The sequence below is a fragment of the Spinacia oleracea genome, chromosome 1, assembly GCF_020520425.1.
Source record: "Spinacia oleracea cultivar Varoflay chromosome 1, BTI_SOV_V1, whole genome shotgun sequence".
Classification (NCBI taxonomy): Eukaryota; Viridiplantae; Streptophyta; class Magnoliopsida; order Caryophyllales; family Amaranthaceae; genus Spinacia; species Spinacia oleracea.
The window spans coordinates 115358970-115380785 of record NC_079487.1 but is presented as its reverse complement, the minus strand read 5'-3'; the positions used below and the strand labels follow the sequence as shown (position 1 = coordinate 115380785).

Sequence of the window (21816 nt, the reverse complement as noted above, 5' to 3'; positions counted from 1 at the left end):
ACCCGTTGACCCATTTATTTATTTTTCTTTGTAAACAACATGCACTGTAATCTGTTAAATAAAAAATGTGAATCGAATTGGCAATATTTGCAATTAGTGAATGCATTGTTACAAGTCATTAAGTCTTAATAAGTCACCAAATCCGAAATTAAGGCTTACTACATTACCAAATCCGAAATTCTTGACATAAAACTAAAATTCAAATACAAACTCATATATGTAATTGTTCAATGCTAGTTTATAATACGCTAGCCCTATCTAAGCATCAAACTTGTTGGAGTTCCTGGTGAAGCAGGGTGAGGGTTGAGTATCCACAGTCACAAAGCACATCAACTTGATCTTCCACCTTCAACAATGTACTGCACTTCAATTTAAATTGGCAATAAATCAGTAACATAATAAAATCAACATTCCACTAGCTCACATATATAAAAATTAACCGGTAAACTACCATGAACTACTAATTTCATATTGAAGTTTCCTACAAAGACCAAATCTAGTACAAATCCAACTTACAAAAAGCACAAACTTCTTAATGTTACTAAAACAAAGCCATATTTGATATTTAGCATGGTAATCCTACATTTTACAAGAAAACAGCAAGACCCATGCTTATTACTCAAAATTACGAATGGTTCAACATACAAAAAATTACGAAAATTACTCACTTGAATTAGATTGTTTTATTATCAAAATGAACCAATAATTAAAAATCACATGGATTGCTAACTTGTCATAATGTGACTTTTGGTTGCATGAGATTTATTGAGTTGAAAATTTGGACCAATTAGAAATAAAAGTTGGCTCAAAAAATAATAATAGTAACAAGTTTATAAATAGAAAGATTCTTTATGTAACAAACATTTTGAAACACTATTAAAGGAATACGTAACAAACATTTTGAAACGGAGGGAGTAGAAAACAACTGAAGTATTACAAAATAGGATGGAGGGGTACAAATCTGTAACGACCTATTGCATACAAGCCCTTAATCTTAACCAGTAACCCTTATTGTATTTAGGATTAAAATTTTGGCATTCATAAATACTCTTAGTTATTTAGTGCATCAATTTAAGAGTAATTAAGCCAATTTGAAATTTTTGGAAAATGGTTTCAAAATTTAGATTTTCTCCCCAGGGGCGGGGCAAAGTAAATGGGGGTCCTGTGCAATTTTAAAAAAAATTAGGGCTTTTTGTATTGACTACTTGAATATATCTAAAGTGTCAAATAACAATTCAAACGTAAAAAGTAAGTATTAAAACATAATCTAGTTAATAAATTAAGACGAGGAAGATAAGACAACACCGGATTGGCGAATTACTGCAAAGCGAAAACTTGAAAAGGATTAAAGCCTTAAACATTCTTTAAATCTATGAAAAGTTACATAACCCCTGATAATCAAAACAACACAAAAATTGAGAACTATCATTTTTTTTAATATTCGCTTGGAAGAGCCGAAGAGGAGAGATAAACGAGTAAAAGCGTTATAACCTAGGAAGCTAGGAGTAATAATCATGGAGTACAACTGTACAACAACATATTTTTCTTAAAAAAACAAAAAAAACTACTACTTTTGATTCGAATGTGGGACTTTTAGGTCATATAGCTTATCACTTAACCATCGTGCTGTACTCTTTATCTCAGTAGGATAACTTAAATTCATATCTAAAATTTGGGGGCCCTTTATTTTGAGGGGCCCTGTGTGGTCGCCCCGGTGGCATGGCCCCAGCACCCCTGTTTCTCCCCTTTTAACTTTACGCTCATTTTCTTGTTTTGGGCAGTCCATTGATTGAGCGGTTTATGAAATCTTCTTGAGCTTAATTTTTTAACAATAAATAATACACTTATATCATATATTCTTTTCCAAATAAAATATTGGAACAATAAAGACAATCAAATTAATCGTGGAATCCAATCAATTTTATATTTTATTTTACATAAGGGTTATATTTATCCATGTAATGACCCAGATCATCTTCCGAAATCAAAATTAAACTAGTTAATTAGATCTTGTATAAAGTAGTGTAGAATATTCGAGAGGAAGAATGTTCTACACTTAGGGGACTATAAATAGGCATCCTCGTTCATTCTTCATTCTTACATTCTCGCCAACACATCTCAATCTTTCTTAAGCATACAAAAATAATTTCAAACACTATTTTCTTACTTGCATACCAGTTATCTGACGGAACTGCGACGCTAATAGGAACCATGCAAAGGACTTGGAAATAGTCAACACATGTCATGATGCTAACATATACGAGAAACACCCTTATGAAATTTTCGAAAGTTTCGAAAATTCATATCGCGAGGAAGAAGATATTGAGAGATAATTTTTTACTACATTGAAGAACAAGGGTACCTTGGCTGCTAAGAATCAAATACTCAGGGAAAGTTAGTAGGTTAAGATCGATAATAACGGGGATGATGTGATTACCGGGCTTCGAAAGTCGTTGAATTTCATAGAATCAATTGAATGAAGCATTCCCGCCATTCGAATTCAAGGAGAGGGTGCAAAGTTTATTTTTTGGGCAACCGCTAAACACATGTGCAAAGTGGTTAATGTATGAATCTTTATCGTGCCAAAGAGAAAGTCAAAAAGAAAAATGGACTTAGTACTACAAATTGAATTGAACAAAACCATCTTGATAATAATGCTAGTACGAGTACTTCTTCTATTGTTGTCCATGCTAATCAATATTATGTTCAAGAAAATAAACGGCAACACGCCGTTGAAGATTGTTCGCAAGGTTTTTTTTTATGCCTGAAACTTCTCTCCACTTTTTGTTTGTTGGGATTTTTGTCTGCGTGATATGAGTTTGCTTCACGGTTTGGGTTGGGGGTGGGTGCGTTTCGAATGATGGACTTGAAGAAATTATCTCTTCTGATTGGAAGTTTGGAACTATTGCCGTTCAAATTTGTTGAACTTGTATGTGTTGTTCAGTATGCTATCGATGCTAATCAAAATTATCTTCAAAAAAGCACACAACAACATGTAGCAAAGATCGTTCGTAAGAGTTTTTTGGTGACACTAGTAGAAAAAACCCTTGTTGCAACCCCCTTGTTGCAGCGTACAAGTATTAATACGCTTCAACAACCAGTCGGTCAACGCGGGTCAAACCCTTTAAAGGGTTGTTGCAGCGTACAAATTAATTGCCCCCTGCAAAAGAGATTTTTGCAGCGTACATAATAAAAGCCCCCTGCAATAGGCCTTTTATTTTGCAGCGTACATGGTAAAAGCCCCCTGCAATAACATATTTGTAAATTTTTTTCGCTGCAACTTTAACTCAGACCAAACATTTCTATCTCAAACCTCATACCAATTTCGCAGCGAATATCCCACTCTCAGTACTCCCTTCTTCTTCTCTCGGCTTACCCTGCTTCTCGCCGGTGGTTCTCACCAGTGGTCGTCGCCGCTGGGTCTCGCCCGTCGCCGGTGGTACTCCAGCAAGAGTCTATTTAATTTCCTCGCCTCTCACCGGTGGTTCCCTACTCGAAAAAACAACCGGCGAAGTCATTCCCTGCTCAGAAAACTAAGCTATATCCAGACTCTATCTCCTCCTATAGTTCGTTTGTCTTTGCTATCTCAATTCGTAAGAAACGTCGTCGATTGCACAGGTATATTTCTAATCTATTCGTCAATTAACATGTCTGTGGTGTTGGGGTTTGTGTATGGTTCAAATCGCCAGATCTGGAGTTGATTTAGCAATTTTTTGTATGTTGGTGTATACCTATTATTTTTGGTCCATTTCGTTAATTGTTTGGGGGAAATGATTGGTTTTTTTTAGGGTTTGTTCGAATTATTGAGTTTTTTTAGGGTCTGTTCGAATGATTGGGTTTTTTTTGGGTTTGTTAAGTATAAGATACTTCCAAATGATTTTTTTGGGGTTTTAATCATAGATGCACGATCGTGATTTGTGGAAATGTGTTCTGTGTAATATTTGTTCTGTCCAGTTCGTTTGAGAGTTGTTGATTTAATCTAATTTTTGTAGGACGATTTGATCTAGTTTTTGTTTTCTTTTACTGAATTTCGTGACAGATTGGTACAATTGTGTGAAATTGGCAGAAGATTTGTGGGTTGAGACAGCAATGGGTGGATCCCTTATTTATGAGGATAGCAAATTTGCTAATATTGGCAATATCGCAGTATGAAGGGTAAGAGATCATAATTTTCCTGTATTTCAGTTTTAATGCTTCTTCTTTCACTTGCCTTCTCTGAGCTTACCACATTGCTTGTTTTAATGTTTTAATTTAATTTCCTACTGAGAATGGTGCTTTTATCTTTTGGCTTTCCGATGGGATAGTGTAGTTTAGGTTCGACTAATCTTGCTAATAGTAGGTTGGGTTATTTGAGGACAATAATTCATAGGTTGATATGAATGGATATTATACTTGTTAGAGTTGGTACAACTAACTATTTTGTGGGCCTTATTTCTTGAGGATTTTGCTTAAACCATGAAATTCGAGTGTTGAATATGTAAAATTTGAGGGGGGTTTTGCTTCATTGTTTAGAATTTTCACCTTTTTACATCCGATTTTGCTTGATTTGATTAAAAAAAAAGACTAAGATTAATAATGGGGCTTTTTAATACAATTTTGAGTGCTTTAAGTTTGTATTTGGATCTTGGGTTGTGCTTGTAATTGGTTACTACTTCATCTCGTTTCAGCCTATCTGATGTAAGGTTTTCCTCTAAATTTCTCAACTTCTTAATTTTCTGCCAATCTTATTCAACTTTTCGATGTTTTTCTAAATAAAATTCTGGTTTTTTTTTTATATAAATTGTGTATTGATATTATGTGATTTGGTTAGGAATGTTTTGCAAAATGTTATGCTATTTTCTGTGTATTGCTAAATAAAATACTGGTTTTTTTATAAACTTTGTGTATTGATATTATGTGATTAGGTTATATGAGTTCTGCAAAATGTTATGGTAATTAGTTGTTCTGAAGTCTCCATGCAACTATTTTGAACAGAACCGGATTCTATATAATGTATTTTTTCTGTTCATAAAAAAGTTTCATTTTTTTTCTGTTCATTGTTGTTGGTTACTACTTCATTTCTCTCTTCTAAAACGTTCCAGTTTTAAATTAAGGTTTAGAGATTTATGTATATGTTGCTGATAATTTGATTAATTTAGTTTTAATTGTTGAATTTGGGGGGGGGGGATTTTGTAGGTGGCACAAGCACAAGTTGCGAGATCAAGCCAGGAAGCGCAGGAATGTATGGCGATGGAGAGATGGATTGATTTGGCATCCCTAATTTTGACGTCTGCGGATTTGGTTTTCTCTAAGGTTGCTGAGAAAGGTAGCTCCTCTGTTGGTTTCGTCTTTTGGAATTTCATCGGTTTCTTGATAAAGTATTATTTTATTTAGTCTTGTTTGTGCTCAGTTTGATGGAGCATATGAAGTCGCTAAAGCTAAACTTTTGTGGAATTTGACTCTTTTTTTTTCGAGGTGTTTGTGAGCTAGTGGTTGTGTTTGGATTAAACTTATGCTGGGTTAACTTGGATAGATATGAAAACTTAGCTTTGTACTTTGTAGAGTACGATGTGGTGCCTGATCATTATGGTCATTAGTTCTTTGATTGGTGTAGATATCAATTAGCTTTTTTTATTATAGAATCGATCAAATTCTGGATTAATAATTTGTTATAGCTCCTGCAGTGTTAGGCTCTGCTATCCAATATCCTATTATCTTTCCTTACTCATGTCTACCGAACACCTCCAAGTAGGATTCTGCACCGGTGTTGGATACTTCAGAGCTCTAACACCTCTCAGTATCGCTAGATTGTTTCTTTTCAGTTCCACTATATTCCCATGAGGAAAGCTTTTAAAGTGCAGAATTATAGTCAATAATATGTGTTAAATGTTTTCGTGCTACAGTTTGTGTGTTAATACAGGCTGAAAGTAGTTTCTGATATTCTGCTTGATGTGTGGCGTCTGAGGAAGACCCTTTCTAGTTATAGCCTTATAGGTTCCTTACCCATTGTAGTTGTAAGAGCTTAACTGGTACAATTGACCAGGGTAACAACTAACGAATCTGCCTTTTATTGTACGCAGTATCTTTTAGCGTATGTTTATTTTGTATGCGGTTGTAAGAATAAAGGCTCTGATTGTCAATATCCTGAAACTGTTTGCCTGTTCGGGAATTTGGTCCATATCATACTAATATTCCTGTTATCTTGCTAGAGTGAGTCAATATTAGGTTTAGCCATCGGTATTAAACCATGTGATCTTTGAGGCATGTATCATTTAGAAACATGTGGAAGTAGTTGTTCTTGTCAACTATGATTTTAAAGGTAGGGTTTCACGGAAAATGAATTGCAGAGTCTTCTTAGGACAGGCTAGCATCTTCCGTAGATGCCATCTTCAAGGTCGTAAGTTAGTTGTTATTTTAAGAGACTGCTAACTGATTTCACCAATACCGACCTCACTTCTCAAGAATCTGCCTTTTGAGTTTGGATTGGGTAGGATTTGTTTCCTTACACTGAGTTACTCTTATTCTTCTTTTACCACAGATACTGAGTGCATCTACACTGTAATTTGCAACCTTGTCACGAAGTCTGAAAATCCAGAGGAGGTTTTGGAGATTGTGAAGCTTATATCTGCTAAAATTATTCAACATCCTAATGAGAAGCCTACTCTGCGACTATGTACATATATTGCTTTCCAACCCCTCCCCCCTTTATCTTATGAAAGTGGGCAGAGTTTCTCATTAAGGAATAGACTTTGGAAGTTCATTAAATCTGACGTTTGATGGATTTTCACTGCCAATTTTTGTCAACGTGCTTGTGAAGTTTTGTTTTGGTATCTGAACATAAATTGTCTGCATTGTTTGAGTAGGTATCTGAGGTGAAAGGTGATGATGTGATTTGCCTGATCAACAATTCTGCAACATTGGATGGCACTCTTTTCACTTTGCATGCTTCTCAAGTTCGTATAGATATACCCACTTTGTCAGAGAAGGACAAGGAGGTGTGTAATCTGTGTTAATTTTGCTCTGAGAGTGTTTTTATCATGCATTTTCCTGTTCATATGAAGTATAATTTAATGATGAGAGCTTTGTATCCTTGTCCATATCAATTTTTTTGGGAGTACTTTTCCGTTGTGAAAAATCTTACCATATCAAGTTGGAAGATGTTTGTTGTTTTTCTTGGAGCACCTTTTCTAGTGAAGCCTTTTTCCACTTTCTGCAAGTAAATCAATTTTCTACAAGTTTCTGAGTGTTGATTCCCCTGCCATGTTAGCATCGTTAATGATATGGTAATATTGATGAAACTGATCGATGTATATAAGTTTGAGTATGCAATGATGTATTAAATCCTTCCCTGATACAAGGCTGAGAAATTTTGTGGTTGGAGACATGATGCTTGAGTCCCATGACCTTAAATAATTTGATGTAACAGGTCAAGTTATCATGGACATGGATTGTGTTTAATTTAAAAAGTGAAAATGCAAGAGATCAGCTTGGTAGGGTGTTTTCTTGTGGTTTTTCTTTGGTGGGTAGGGTCTGTTGATAATTGATTTAAACTACAGTGGAAGGTTGGGAGGGAGGCCAAAGATGAATTGGATAGAGAGAGCTAAGAATGACATGAAGAAAGTTGATTTGCAAGAATATGTAGCAACAAATCGAAGCAAATGGAGGAGGAGGATCTTTCATAGATGAGAGATTGATTTTTGGCTTCATGCAACCAACCCCATCCTTTTGGGATTAAGGCTTTGATTTTCTGTTTTTATTGATTTTTTTTCTGAATTATGGCGTCCGCTTGGGATGTATTTGAAGTACAAGCTGGTTTCCTGTAAAATATGATTTGGAGGTTGTAGCTCTAAAGTCTAGATAAACCAATTCACTGAATTGACAATCGGAATTTATTCAATTGATATGAAATTAATCAGGCAGCGGGCTTTTATAATATATATATATATATATATATATATATATATATATATATATATATATATATATATATATATATATATATATATATATATATATATATATATATATATATATATATATATATAGGGGAGGGATCCGGTGAGAAGGACACTTTGCGTGAGAAACGTGAGAAGTAATCTAGGCCACCCGATCAATAAAATCCGACCATCCGTTTGCTGCAAAATTTAGTACTAGAGTCCAGCGTGAGTCACAATTCCACGTGAGTCACAATTCCACTTCTCGATATTTCAAACAAGACCGAAATAAAAACATCAAAAGTAAAAACTATTAGGTTATGATACATATGACAATTCATAAATCATGCGGAAAAACCATAAAGCCAGGAAAACATATTATTTACACATAATCATTTAGCATAGTTTAGATGCATACTCTTTGTTGCGTGCCTTCCCTAGCTGCGCCCGAACCGAACAAGAACAAGTCTTTAGGACTCCAAGTGTCGTCCCTCCGTAGATAGTCCACAGCACGTCCGGATCCGCCTTAAGATTGACCAACTAGAATCGCCCTTAAGGTACTCTGAATTTTCGGCACTTTATAGGCAATTGTATGACTGAATTTTGCTCTCAAAAACTCACTTTGAATACTTGAATGCTCGATATAAATATGTGACCCTAGGCACCTATTTATAGAGTTATGAAAAAGGATTTGGAATCCTATTAGGATACTAATTTATTTAATTATAATCCTACTAGGACTCTAATTAAATAAACTAAATCTTTTAGGATTAGATTTAATCATATGACAAATCCCGGTAGCTTTAGGATTCGAGTAGCACACAAACACACACGCACGCACAGCAGCCCACGAGGGGCGCCATGCGCGCGCGCGCAGCCCGCGTGCTCGTAGCCCACTGCCGCAAGCCCACACGCTGCCGTAGCCTTGGCGCGCGCTGGGCCTGCCTTGCGGTGGGCCTGGCGCAGCCTTGGCTGGTGCGTTTGTGGCGCGCTGGCTTGCTGGGCGATGGCCCGGCTTCGTGCTGGGCCTTCGTCTGGCAGGCCTCGTCCGATGCTAATTCGTACGATGCGCTTCCGATTAATTTCCCGATTCCGGAATTCATTTCCGATACGAACAATATTCAACATTTCCGATTCCGGAATCAATTTCCGTTTCGAACAAATATTTAATATTTCCGTTTCCGGAATTATTTTCCGATTCCGATAATATTTCCGATTCTGACAATATTTCCGTTTCCGACAATATTTCCGATTCCGGCAATATTTCCATTTCCGATAATATTTTCCGATACGTACCATGTTTCCGTTTCCGGCAACATCTACGACTTGGATAATATTTATATTTCCGATACGATCCATATTTCCGTTTCCGGCAATATCATCGTTTCCGGAGTATTCATTTCTTGCCTGTGACGATCTCAGCTCCCACTGAAACCAAGATCCGTCGATTCCGAATATCCATAGATGGAGTATTTAATGCCATTAAATACTTGATCCGTTTACGTACTATTTGTGTGACCCTACGGGTTCAGTCAAGAGTAAGCTGTGGATTAATATCATTAATTCCACTTGAACTGAAGCGGCCTCTAGCTAGGCATTCAGCTCACTTGATCTCACTGAATTATTAACTTGTTAATTAATACTGAACCACATTTATTAGACTTAACATTGAATGCATACTTGGACCAAGGGCATTATTTCCTTCAGTCTCCCACTTGTCCTTAGGGACAAGTGTGCATTTCCTAATTCCTTTGTCGCTCGATGCTTGCTCTTGAACATAAGGTAAGAGTTGTCATCCTTATTATGTCCAGAGGTGTTCCTCGGTTTCAGAGTTCAAGTGATCAAATAAACAGATAATCATAGCCTATGATTCATCCGAGCACGGCCATGCATTTCACAGTTTCTAGCTCTCCGAGTGGCCTTGTACAACTTTTAAGCATCTCATCCCGATTTATGGGAGGACAATCCCAATCTTGCGATCTTGAGATTAGACTTCGTTTGATAGGTGATTACCTGAGCGTTGCCTTTATAGCCTCCTTTTACGGTGCGACGGTTGGTCAACGTCAAAGCAACCAGTTCTCAAACAAGTAATCTCAAATCACTCAGGTATTGAGGATTTAGTGTCTAATAATTTTAATGAAATTTACTTATGACAGATTTTCATCTCTTACAGTAAAGTTTCATAGGTCTTGTCCGATACTAGTCTTCCCAAAGTAAGTATCTATGCAAATGATTATGACATTGCCATGTCCACATAGTTCAAGAAACAGAACTACTAGTCATCTTGCATTCTAGTCGTCTAATGTTTTCTATGCGTCCAATTTTATAGAAAACTCCGACTAGGGACCATTTTCAACCTTTGACATTCAAGTTCACTTGATAGACATTTCTTAGTCACAGGACTGGTCCTGACAGTCTATCTTGAATATATCGTCAAATTGAAGGGACTCATCATTTAATAAACCACAAATTAAATGGAAAAATGAATTCTTTTCATTTATTGTGAATGATTAACCAATAATGTTTTACAAAGATTTAAACTCTAAAACTTTAAAACATTAAACAGGGTCATCAAAGCCATTCTCCAATATGCTTGATTCCCATAGCTGCAGTGTGCGAGTTGTGCTTCGCCTGCGGCAGAGGTTTAGTCAATGGATCTGATATGTTGTCATCAGTTCCAATCTTGTTTATCTCGACTTCTTTTCTTTCAACGAACTCTCGTAGAAGGTGAAATCTACGAAGTACATGCTTGACTCTCTGGTGGTGTCTAGGCTCCTTTGCCTGTGCAATAGCTCCGTTATTATCACAATACAGGGCTATTGGTCCTTTAATGGAGGGGACTACACCAAGTTCACCTATGAACTTCCTTAGCCATATAGCTTCCTTTGCTGCTTCATGTGCAGCAATGTACTCCGCTTCAGTTGTAGAATCCGCAATGGTGCTTTGCTTAGCACTTTTCCAGCTTACTGCTCCTCCGTTGAGGCAGAAGACAAATCCAGACTGTGATCTGAAATCATCTTTGTCGGTTTGGAAACTTGCGTCCGTATAGCCTTTAACAATTAATTCATCATCTCCACCATAGATCAGGAAGTCATCTTTGTGCCTTTTCAGGTACTTCAGAATATTCTTGGCAGCAGTCCAATGCGCCTCTCCTGGGTCTGACTGGTATCTGCTCGTAGCACTGAGTGCGTACGCAACATCCGGGCGTGTACATATCATATCATACATTATTGAACCAATCAATGATGCATATGGAATCCCATTCATTCGTCTACGCTCATCAAGTGTTTTTGGGCACTGAGTCTTGCTTAGAGTTATTCCATGAGACATGGGTAGGTAGCCTCGCCTGGAGTCTGCCATCTTGAACCTATCAAGCACCTTATTGATATAAGTGCTTTGACTAAGTCCAATCATCTTTTTAGATCTATCTCTGTAAATCTTGATGCCCAATATGTACTGTGCTTCTCCTAGATCTTTCATCGAAAAACATTTCCCAAGCCAAATCTTGACAGAGTGCAACATAGGAATGTCATTTCCGATAAGTAATATGTCGTCGACATATAATACTAGGAAAGCAATTTTGCTCCCACTGACCTTCTTGTATACACAAGATTCGCCTGCGTTCTTGATGAAACCAAAGTCACTGACTGCTTCATCAAAACGTATATTCCAGCTCCTGGATGCCTGCTTCAATCCGTAGATTGACTTCTTTAGCTTGCATACCTTTTTAGCATTCTTTGGATCCTCAAAACCTTCAGGCTGTGTCATAAACACAGTTTCTGTTAAAACGCCGTTTAAGAAAGCAGTTTTGACATCCATCTGCCATATTTCGTAATCGTAATATGCATCGATTGCTAACATTATCCGAATAGACTTTAGCATTGCAACTGGTGAAAAGGTTTCATCGTAATCCACACCGTGGACTTGCCTGTAACCTTTTGCAACCAATCTAGCTTTGAAAACTTCAAGTTTCCCATCCTTGTCCTTTTTCAGTTTGAAAACCCATTTGCTTCCAATGGCTTGGTAGCCATCTGGCAAATCGACCAAATCCCATACTTGGTTTTCAGACATGGAGTCTAATTCAGATTGCATGGCTTCTTGCCATTGCTTGGAGCTAGGGCTCGTCATTGCTTGTTTGTAAGTCGCAGGTTCATCACTTTCAAGTAATAGAACGTCATAGCTCTCGTTCGTCAAAATACCTAAGTACCTTTCCGGTTGAGATCTATATCTTTGCGATCTACGCGGGGTAACATTTCTAGTTTGACCATGATTCTCACCAGATTCTTCTAAAGATCTCTGAGTTTCATCCTGAATGTCATCTTGAGCATTCTCTAGAGTTTGTTGTTCGACTCGAATTTCTCCGAGGTCTACTTTTCTCCCACTTGTCATTTTGGAAATGTGATCTTTCTCCAAAAAGACACCATCTCGAGCAACAAACACCTTGTTCTCAGATGTATTGTAGAAGTAATACCCCTTTGTTTCCTTTGGATAGCCCACAAGGATACATTTGTCAGATTTTGGATGAAGTTTGTTTGAAATTAATCGTTTGACGTATACTTTACATCCCCAAATCTTTAGAAAAGACACATTTGGAGGCTTTCCAAACCATAATTCATATGGAGTCTTTTCGACAGCTTTAGACGGAGCTCTATTTATAGTGAGTGCAGCTGTATTTAGTGCATGTCCCCAAAATTCTAATGGAAGTTTGGCCTGACCCATCATTGACCTGACCATGTCTAGCAAGGTTCTGTTCCTCCGTTCCGACACACCGTTCCATTGTGGTGTTCCAGGAGGAGTCAATTCTGATAGAATTCCACATTCTTTCAGATGGTCATCAAATTCATAGCTCAGATATTCACCGCCTCTATCAGACCGCAGTGCCTTAATCTTCTTGCCTAATTGATTCTCTACTTCACTCTGAAATTCCTTGAATTTGTCAAAGGATTCAGACTTATGCTTCATTAGGTAGACATAACCATATCTACTGAAGTCATCAGTGAAAGTGATAAAGTAGCTGAAACCACCTCTAGCATTTGTACTCATTGGTCCACATACATCTGTATGGATTAAACCCAATAGTTCATTTGCTCTTTCTCCAACTTTAGAGAAAGGTTGCTTTGTCATTTTGCCAAGTAAACATGATTCGCATTTACCATAATCCTCTAAGTCAAATGGTTCTAGAATTCCTTCCTTTTGAAGTCTTTCTAAGCGTTTCAAGTTTATATGGCCTAATCGACAATGCCACAGATAGGTGAGATCTGAATCATCCTTTTTGGCCTTTTTGGTATTTATGTTATATACTTGTTTGTCGTGATCTAATAAATAAAGTCCATTGACTAATCTAGCAGATCCATAAAACATCTCTTTAAAATAAAACGAACAACTATTGTCTTTTATTAAAAAGAAAAATCCCTTAGCATCTAAGCAAGAAACTGAAATGATGTTTTTAGTAAGACTTGGAACATGGAAACACTCTTCCAGTTCCAAAACTAGCCCGGAGGGCAACGACAAATAATAAGTTCCTACAGCTAATGCAGCAATCCGTGCTTCATTTCCCACTCGTAGGTTGACTTCACCCTTGCTTAACTTTCTACTTCTTCTTAGTCCCTGTGGATTGGAACATAAGTGTGAGCCACAACCTGTATCTAATACCCAAGAAGTTGAATTAGCAAGTATACAGTCTATAACGAAAATGCCTGAAGATGGAACGACTGTTCCGTTCTTCTGATCTTCCTTTAGCTTCAAGCAATCTCTCTTCCAATGCCCCTTCTTCTTGCAGTAGAAGCATTCGGATTCAGAAGTGGGTTGACTGACCTTCCTCTTTACAGATTTGGCGCCAGTTTGCTTAGTTGGGCTGGCCTTGTTGCCACCTTTCTTAGCATTCCTCTTCTTTCCAGATTTCTTGAACTTGCCCCCACGCACCATAAGCACATCCTGCTTATCACTTTTGAGCGTCTTTTCAGCGGTCTTCAGCATACCGTGAAGCTCAGTGAGCGTTTTTGTCCAGACTATTCATACTGTAGTTCAGTTTGAACTGATCATACCCGCTATGAAGAGAATGGAGGATGGTGTCTATAGCCATTTCCTGAGAAAATTGCTGATCCAGCCGACTCATATTCTCAATGAGTCCAATCATTTTGAGAACATGTGGACTTACGGGCTTGCCTTTCTTAAGCTTGGTCTCAAGAATTTGCCTATGAGTCTCGAATCTTTCGACTCTAGCCAGATCTTGGAACATGTTCTTCAACTCACTGATGATTGTGAAAGCATCTGAGTTGATGAACGTTTTCTGCAGATCCGCACTCATGGTGGCGAGCATTAGACATTTCACATCCTTGTTGGCATCAATCCAACGATTGAGGGCTGCCTGAGTGACCCCGTCGCCTGCGGCTTCGGGCATCGCCTCTTCTAGGACATACTCCTTTTCTTCCTGCATAAGAACTATTTGCAAGTTCCTTTGCCAGTCAAGGAAGTTCTTCCCGTTCAACTTCTCCTTTTCGAGAATTGATCGAATGTTGAATGAATTGTTGTTTGCCATATTTAAAACTACAATTGAAAAGAATAAACAAATAAATAACCATTCACAGTTTCTCTTAATAAACTTAAATTCTAGCATACATGCATAATTCAATGTTTATTAAGCATTTTATTCAAGTTATGTGTTCCGGCAGGTGTGAATAAAATGATTCCAAGATCCTAAAATCATTGAAGAACTAAGCACAGTTTGTCGACTTAATCCTAAAACATCTTAGGTAAGCAAAAGCCTTTTGCTAATAGTCTAGAAACTATTCTTGGTTGATAGGTACGTCTAAGAACTTATTAGGTAAACCTATCGATTTTGCCACGACATAAAAGGACTCCTTACTTATATCGTTGAGTTTCACCAAAACTAACATGTACTCACAATTATTTGTGTACCTTGCCCCTTTAGGACCAATAAGTAACACCTCGCTGAGCGAAAACTATTACTAGATTGATGTAAAGGATATCCAAGCAAGTGTATATTTTGGCATGACACCTTTTAACTCAATTTTTAAGTTTGGAGCTTAAGGCTCTTACTATGTTGGTTAGATTTTAAGTGAACTAAAATCCTTAATCATGCAACATAATCAAGCTTTTGATCTCATGCATTTTAAGACATATTTAAAAGCAATAAATAACTTAAAACATGCATAAGATAAATGTGATCTAGTATGGCCCGACTTCATCTTGAAGCTTTAACTTCAAAGTCCGTCTTGAAAATCTCCGTGGGAGGCACCATTTTCTTCAAATAGGATAAGCTATAATTAAAACTAATTACAACTATTTGATGGTACACAGACCATATTTGAATTGAAAAACAACTTTGGTACTTTAGACCAATTACATTCAAATTAATGGTACGCAGACCATATTTTCTATCCTATTTGGGCCATACTAGTCACTTCATAACCTGCAAAACAGTACATATACAATATATACCATTCACCCATTCATTATCATGAATGGCCCACATAGCTGGTTAGTAAAACAATTATGCATCACGTAAACATTTGCAGCAATTAATCAAGGGCACCAATAATCTACAAATTATTCAGTCCTTATTAATTCTAATCAAGTTGTTTTAATCTTAAGGTTTTGTAGACCTAATCAAGAGTTTATGACTAAAAGGGCTCCCACTTAAACCAATAAATTCATATGCTTTACTAATTTTAACCATAAAAATGTATTTCTAGTCTAACCGGAAACATACAAATTTAATTAAAATTTAAAGCTCATATAAATTTATAATTGAATCCAAAAGTTTAATTTAATTTCAAACGTATTTAAATTAATTCATGATTTTAATTTTAGTAAAATAATTAGAATAAATAAAATTTATTATAATTACAATATTCAAAATTAAAATCCAAGAAAATAATTTAAATTATTGATTTTAAAATTAATTAAAATTACGTAAACTGAAAATTTCAAATTAAAATTTCAAAACGATCTAATCTCAACGCAACAACCCCACGCAACGTACGCCCATGGGCCACACGCACACAGCCATCGCTGGCCATGTGCGCGCAGCCCATGCGCTGCGTCGCATCGCTGCTGCTGCTTTCCTTCGCAAGGCATCACGCGAGCTGGTGCTCGCTGCGCGCGCCAGCATTCGATGCACGCGAGCCATCGCTCGCTGCGCTCGCTCGCCAGCGCTCGCTTCATGTGAGCCAGCGCTCGCTGCGCGCGCTCGCCAGCGCTCGCTTTATGCGAGCCAGCGCTCGATTTGTGCGGGCCATTGCTCGCTGCGCGCGCTCGCCAACGCTTGCTGCGCGAGGCATCGACGCTGGGCGTAGCACTCGTGGCACGCGAGCTTGCGCTCGCTGCGCGCGAGGCTCCGCACGCTTGCGCGAGGCAGTGCGCGCTGTGGCGCAGCTCGCTTGCTGCCCACACGCGACTGCTGTGCCTTGCTTTCGCCCTCGCTCATTCGTCCATTACTCACAGCCCACGACACAAGGCAAGGCTGCTGCCTTGTGCTCGTGCACCATGGCCTTGCTCATTGCATTCGTGCCGCATGGGCGACGAGCTCCCTTGCTCGTCGTCACATGCCCGCACTATACAACACCCCTTAAGGGTAACACGTAGCGTCCATTGCTTTGTGCGTGCAAGTTATATTGGCGAATCGCATAAAATTTAAAAAATTTATATTTAAAATTAATGACAAATTAATAAATAATATTAATTTCATAATTTTAGGGCGAAAAATCGAAAATTTATTATTCAATTGATTTCCGATTAACATGGATTCAAGTCTAGGTCATAAAAATTTAAAATTTATCATAAATTTACAATTTTTATGGTGGTTTTTAATCATAGGTATCTAATTAAATTATAATTAATTATGAAAATCAAATTAATTCTAAATTATTCTAATTTTCAACAAATTAATCATAATTACAAATTAGATTGCATAATTAACAAGGCTAGGCATTCAAACTTGTTAAACATATACAGTAGGTCAATCAAAAATTCAAGATTTATCAACAAGAATCGCAAATATTTAATTTAACATCTTAAATTTACAAAATTTTGCATTCGTAAAACTAAAACCTCCGAAAAGTCATAGTTAGGCTTCGAATTTGAGAATTCTGGGTTCGGCAGAAAATTACTATTTTTGTCAAAATTTTAGAATGCCTTTTACATGCGGAATTGACACAAAAATCACTCGATTTGGATGAGTAACGAAGAAACTGCCGAAAAACTGCGTACGTATAATTAAATAAACGCAATTTGCAATTAATTAACAATTACGAAAATTAATCACCCCTTTTAATTCTTGCAAATTTGTAATATTTAACCATGTTCATGCAATTTAGATTATGAAAATAATAAGGGGCTCTGATACCACTGTTAGGTTATGATACATATGATATTACATAAATCATGCGGAAACAACCATTAACCAAGGATTACATATTATTTACACATAATCATATAGCATAATTTAGATGCATACTCTTTGTTGCGTGCCCTCCCTAGCTGCGCCCGAACCGAACAAGAACAAGTCTTTAGGACTCCAAGTGTCGTCCCTCCGTAGATAGTCCACAGCACGTCCGGATCCGCCTTAAGATTGACCAACTAGAATCGTCCTTAAGGTACTCTGAATTTTCGGCACTTTATAGGCAATTGTATGACTGGATTTTGCTCTCAAAAACTCACTTTGAATACTTGAATGCTCGATATAAATATGTGACCCTAGGCACCTATTTATAGAGTTATGGAAAAGGATTTGGAATCCTATTAGGATACTAATTTATTTAATTATAATCCTACTAGGACTCTAATTAAATAAACTAAATCTTTTAGGATTAGATTTAATCATATGACAAATCCCGGTAGCTTTAGGATTCGAGTAGCACACAAACACACACGCACGCACAGCAGCCCACGAGGGGCGCCATGCGCGCGCGCGCAGCCCGCGTGCTCGCAGCCCACTGCCGCAAGCCCACACACTGCCGTAGCCTTGGCGCGCGCTGGGCCTGCCTTGCGGTGGGCCTGGCGCAGCCTTGGCTGGTGCGTTTGTGGCGCGCTGGCTTGCTGGGCGATGGCCTGGCTTCGTGCTGGGCCTTCGTCTGGCAGGCCTCGTCCGATGCTAATTCGTACGATGCGCTTCCGATTAATTTCCCGATTCCGGAATTCATTTCCGATACGAACAATATTCAACATTTCCGATTCCGGAATCAGTTTCCGTTTCGAACAAATATTTAATATTTCCGTTTCCGGAATTATTTTCCGATTCCGATAATATTTCCGATTCTGACAATATTTACGTTTCCGGCAATATTTCCGATTCCGGCAATATTTCCATTTCCGATAATATTTTCCGATACGTACCATGTTTCCGTTTCCGGCAACATCTACGACTTGGATAATATTTATATTTCCGATACGATCCATATTTCCGTTTCCGGCAATATCATCGTTTCCGGAGTATTCATTTCTTGCCTGTGACGATCTCAGCTCCCACTGAAACCAAGATCCGTCGATTCCGAATATCCATAGATGGAGTATTTAATGCCATTAAATACTTGATCCGTTTACGTACTATTTGTGTGACCCTACGGGTTCAGTCAAGAGTAAGCTGTGGATTAATATCATTAATTCCACTTGAACTGAAGCGGCCTCTAGCTAGGCATTCAGCTCACTTGATCTCACTGAATTATTAACTTGTTAATTAATATTGAACCGCATTTATTAGACTTAACATTGAATGCATACTTGGACCAAGGGCATTATTTCCTTCAAAAACATACTCCTTTTAAGTTTTAACTCCTGTCTTCAACCTCCATACCTCAACCCTCTCTCTTGTTTTATGATGATTGTTTTAAGATGATCTTGCATGGAGTATGTGATGATTGAGAACTTCATACTTATTTCTTATTTTAGTTTGTTGGCTTCAGCTTACTAAAATTTATGTACTTTAAGGTTTTTGCTGCAATTTTCCTATTCTTCTTATCCAAATAAACAACTTGTTGATGCTCACGTTTGTCTTAAAAAATCACCATGATACAGAAGCTGATTTCTTGATCCGAAAGGAGTAAATCCATTTGTAACTTGGTTCTTTAGCTGCTTTTGACTTTGTTTTGCATGTACTTGGTTGTCTGTACCTGTGGTTTATATAAGTGAATCAACCTGCCAATTTCCTGTTCTAACCTTATCTATATGTGTGTTTTTTTTTGGGTGGGAATTTATTAGTTTATGCAGATGGAAGATCTGTCTTGACATTCTATAAAACCAATGGAGTCCCATATATGATGTTGCTGCTATCCTAACGTCAATTCAGGTAACAAGTTAGCCTTGAGGAATTTCTTGGGATTTTAGGCACATATTTATAATTAGTATCTCTTGTTTATAGTAGTAATTAGTATCTTCTTTTACATGCTTGTGATTCACTGAAGAGTTCATTTTGATCCATGTTGAGAAAGAGCAAAAAAGTGTGTTGAAATGGTTTTATTCAATAAATATTTAAAGAGCTATAGGAGAGTTTCATCTTTTGAATCCTCGTTCTATCTAGTGCTTTAAGGAACTCCAAGTATAGAGAGGTGTTCTTTTATTCTTATTACATGATTAATATGCATAGTTTTAACTTTCTAAAACTCATTCCAATCTATTTATATACATTTAAGGCTCATTGGGTTGTTATAGGTCATGTTTAGAGCTAAAATGACATTTACGCTCCCAACTTTGAACTAAAGAAACTAAGGACTCATTTTATTCTTATTACATGATTAATATGCATAGTTATAACTTTCTAAAACTCATTCCAATCTATGTAAGCACTTTTAAGGCTCATTGAGTCGTTAGAGGTCATATTTAGAGCTAAAACGACATTTTCACTCCCAACTTTGAACTAAAGGTCCTAAGGACTCATTTTATTCTTATTACATGATTAATATGCATAGTTTTAACTTTCTAAAACTTATTCCAATCTATGTATGCACATTTAAGGCTCATTGAGTCGTTATAGGTCATATTTAGAGCTAAAACGACATTTCCGCTCCCAACTTTTAACTAAAGAACCTAAGGACTATTTGATTCTTATTACATGATTAATATGCATAGCTTTAACTTTCTAAAACTCATTTGAATCTATTTATGCACATTTAAGGCTCATTGGATCGTTATAGGTCATATTTAGAGCTAAAACGATATTTTCGCTCCCAAACTTTGAACTAAAGATCCTAAGGACTCATTTTATTCTTATTACATGATTAATGTGCATAGTTTGAACTTTCTAAAACTCATTCCAATCTATGTAAGCACATTTAAGGATAATTGGGTCGTTATAGGTCATATTTAGAGCTAAAATAACATTTCCGCTCCCCAACTTAATTTGAACTAAAGAACCTAAGTACTCATTTTATTCTTATTACATGATTAATATGCTTATTTTGAAGTTTCCAAAACTCATTTCAATCTACTTATGCACATTTAAGGCTTGTTTGGTCGTTATAGGTCATATTTAGGCTAAAATGAGCATTTTCGCTCCCAAATTTTAAATAAAGAACCTAAGGACTCATTTTAAACTTACTAAGTGTTTTATATGCTTAGTTTTGACTTTCTAAGACTCATACCAATCTATTTATGCACATTTAAAGCTCATTGGGTCGTTATATGTCATATTTAGCATAAAATGACATTTTCGCTCCCAACTTTGAACTAAAGAACTTAAGGACTTATTTTAAACTTATTACATGATTAGTATGTTTAGTTTTAAGTTTCCAAGACTTATTCCAATCTACTTATGCACATTTAAGGATTGTTTGGTCGTTATAGGTCATATTTAGGCTTAAATGAGACATTTTCGCTCCCAAATTTGAACTAAAGAACCTAAGAACTCATTTTATACTTATTATACATTTAATATGCATAGTTTTAACTTTCTAAGACTCATTCGAATCTATTAATGAACATTTAAGGCTAATTGGTTCGTTATAGGTCATATTTAGGCTAAAATGATATTTTCGCTCCCAAATTTGAACTAAAAAACCTAAGGACTTATTTTAAACCTTTTACATGATTAATATGCTTAGTTTGAAGTTTCCAAGACTTATTCCAATCTATTTATGCACATTTAAGGTTTGTTTGGTCGTTATTGGCCATATTTAGGCTAAAATAAGCATTTTCTCTCCCAAATTTGAAATAAAGAACTTAAGGACTCATTTTAAACTTATTAATGTTTTACATGCTTAGGAATAACTTTCTATGACTCATTCCAATCTATTTATGCACATTTAAGGCTCATTGGGCCGTTATAGGTCATATTTAGCCTAAAATGACATTTTCGCTCCCAACTTTGAACTAAAGAACCTAAGGACTCATTTTAAACTTAGTATATGGTTATTATGTTTATTTTTAAGTTTCCAAGACTTATTCCAATAAACTTATACATATCAAATTTTTGTTTTTGTAAGGTCTATACTCCGAGGACTGCGCCTTATGCTAGTGAGGAAATTGATGTGGTTCGTGAGCAATGGGCGATGTTTTTTTACCAGCAAGTATTTATTATTGACCTGAGGAAGCTTGATCGAGTTGGTTTAGATGTATAGAACAATCTTTTATGTTAAAATGCATGCGTACGTTGAAATTGGAACGTATGTATATTTAAATGTATTAGTACGTGCACTTTGGTTTTGGAATATATACAAAACTACAATTATTGTTTATATATTTGTTATACAGGTTGCAATATTCTATTATTGTTATGAAAGGTTTCTATTATTTGGTGCAAAATCCCTAAACAAAATCAGAATTTTCCCGCCAAAAGTGCTTTGTTGCAACGTACATATATATGTGTACGCTGCAACAAGGGTGTAAATTTTGGCAAATTTTCAGACTTGTTGCAGCGTACAAATAGATGTACCCTGCAACAAGTGGAGTT

At 36.7% G+C, this 21816-nt stretch overlaps 1 long non-coding RNA gene across 1 annotated transcript; it reads left to right on the top strand.

Annotated features, from left to right (window-relative positions):
- Window positions 1-3266: 3266 nt before the first annotated feature.
- LOC130466146 (uncharacterized) lies at window positions 3267-21605 on the top strand. The gene is made up of 4 exons (XR_008926166.1): window positions 3267-4155; window positions 5176-5305; window positions 19131-19218; window positions 21350-21605. It is a non-coding gene; the product is annotated as an uncharacterized lncRNA (long non-coding RNA).
- The last annotated feature ends 211 nt before the right edge of the window (window positions 21606-21816 follow it).